Genomic DNA, 2,500 nt, shown 5'->3' with positions numbered 1-2,500 from the left:
ATCGTTGAGTGCGTGTGACTGATAACCGCTGTAAGCTCAGATAACTCTTGAGAGATTCAGCCTGAATAGACTCATCTTTCCCTGTTGTAAAGTGTGACTATTTTACCTTAAAAAATGACGAATCATACGCATATATGAGTGCAGCCAGAGAGAGTCTAGTTGAACTCACGGTCAACAAATCGGAATGGAAAATGATCTGCCTTAACACAAATACACTGGGTCTGTTATCGATCTTCCAGGCGCTTCGCACTATACTGGGTGCAATAAGTATAACAACTTTCTTGATAAAAAAAAAAAAAGAAAGAAAGAAATGCATTTGATCAATTTCTAAAGAGAAAATGCTGTGAAAAGTGCTGTTGGATTACGACTTCGTTCACAGTACATATATCATGGCCTCAACAAACGAGTGTAATCAAGAAAATCGAGCGCCCGAAGTCAATTGCTGTAATATTTGATGTCAAAACATTATCACCCCACCATCACGAAAAAGAAAAGCCCAGACAGTTGGATTCTCTTCCGATGTTACGACATGAATCCCCTCCCAAAAGGAGTCAGCATGTGACAAATTACTCAACGAGATGAAAGTAAACATTTGCACGACGCAGGATCATTTTAAGTGACTTTGGTTCAAGTTCTTATTCCGGATTCCCCATTCCTGATTCCGGACCCGTAGAAAAGTAAGTTTTGCCGTGTATAAAAGTACATGTAAGTTTTGCCGTGAGAAAGTAAGTTTTGCCGTGGAAAAGTAAGTTTTGCCGTGAGAAAGTAAGTTTTGCCGTGGAAAAGTAAGTTTTGCCGTGAGAAAGTAAGTTTTGCCGTGGAAAAGTAAGTTTTGCCGTGGCAGATGTGGGCCACCGTACTGAACAGACGCACGACAACATGGAATTGAAAATGGCACAAAGAGAACTTGCGACTAGATCAGCACACTCTCGAAGAACGGCCAACTGGAAAATATGGACTGGACTCTGGGCTGGACTTTGGGCTGCACTCTGGACTGGACCCTGGACTGGACCCTGGACTGGACTTTATTAAACGAAGTTAATATTTAACCAATAATATAACGATTAACCGTTTCTATTTAATTATTAACCAGCGAGAATGAGAATGAGAATGAATGTTTTTTTCAAAGATAACATAAACAAAAAATCGAACAATGCTGCCCAGTAACTTTCAATCAAGTCAAGCTACTATTACGTGAATACTGTGATCACGATATATCTCATCCGTGCGCTGTCTAAAGAATGTTTGGAATGTAGTCCAATTCAATATATTCGATATGTTAAGCGCGATCTCTTTGCGCACTATTTCTACAATTGAACCAGCTAGGAAACTGCAAACTAAGCACTTCAGTTGTTTACAGCGGTAAATTAACGTTACAAACCCCGCCACTTAATTTTGGCACTTATACGCTTGGCTAGGATTGCTTGAACGCTGTGAAAGTTTGAAATCATCACGTGACAATGTAATGTCGTCACGCGATCCTATCTCGTGCGTGTGCTATTTTAGGAATGTAGCGGACCACCCCTATAGTGAACATTTTTATCACGTTCAAGTTCTCATCACACAAACCTTCATTTCACACGAAACCACGCTGATGTAATTGTACCGATAACACTAAAAAGGTTGATGACAGTACGTTTTTTTCGGTGTATGTTACCTTGTACTCCAGTACCGATGGTAATTTGTGAAATACGGTAACTGCAAAAATATTCGAAAAAGAAAAGAAAGTGACGAAGCTACTATACATTCTTGTGCGTTAACAGCGCACGGATGAGATATATCGTGGTCACAACATTCACGTAATAGTAGCTTGACTTGATTGAAAGTTACTGGGCAGCATTGTTCGATTTTTCGTTTATGTTCCCTTTGGAAAAAACATCCATTCTCATTCTCATTCTCGCTGGTTAATGATTAAATAGAAACGGTTAATCGTTATATTATTGGTTAAATATTAACTTCGTTTAATAAAGTCCAGTCCAGGGTCCAGTCCAGGGTCCAGTCCAGAGTCCAGTCCAGAGTCCAATCCAGAGTCCAATCTAGATTTTCCAGTTGGCCTCGAAGAACTTAGTCATGCCGAGATTCTATCTAGACCCGTCGCTTTAGATTTACAAAGTTTAGATAATAAATAAAAAACTGTTAAGCAGTCAGTGGTTTTGAGTTCGAATCTATGTTCCGTCTCCTTAACATAATCTAGGTAAGGCGGAGCGTCTCCATTTTTCTGGATGGCATTGATAAGTTTCAGTCCAATACTAGAAAAATGATCATTAAAAGCAGACGAGAGTTCCTGCGGATCGCTAATGCTATTGTTATCTAATTTAATCTCTTTTACAGAAGAGCTGTGGATTTTTCTCGAAGTAAGTTCATTAATTATTCGCCAAGTCATACGGGAATTACCTTCGTTTTCACGCAACGCATTTTTAAAGAATTGTTCCTTGGCTTGTTTGATTTCATTGTTTACAGCGTTGCGACATTTTTTAAATATCAACCAGACACATGCATT

Source organism: Montipora capricornis, chromosome 10 (assembly GCF_036669925.1).
Source record: "Montipora capricornis isolate CH-2021 chromosome 10, ASM3666992v2, whole genome shotgun sequence".
NCBI classification, from domain to species: Eukaryota; Metazoa; Cnidaria; class Anthozoa; order Scleractinia; family Acroporidae; genus Montipora; species Montipora capricornis.
Note: the sequence above shows the minus strand (reverse complement) of the source record.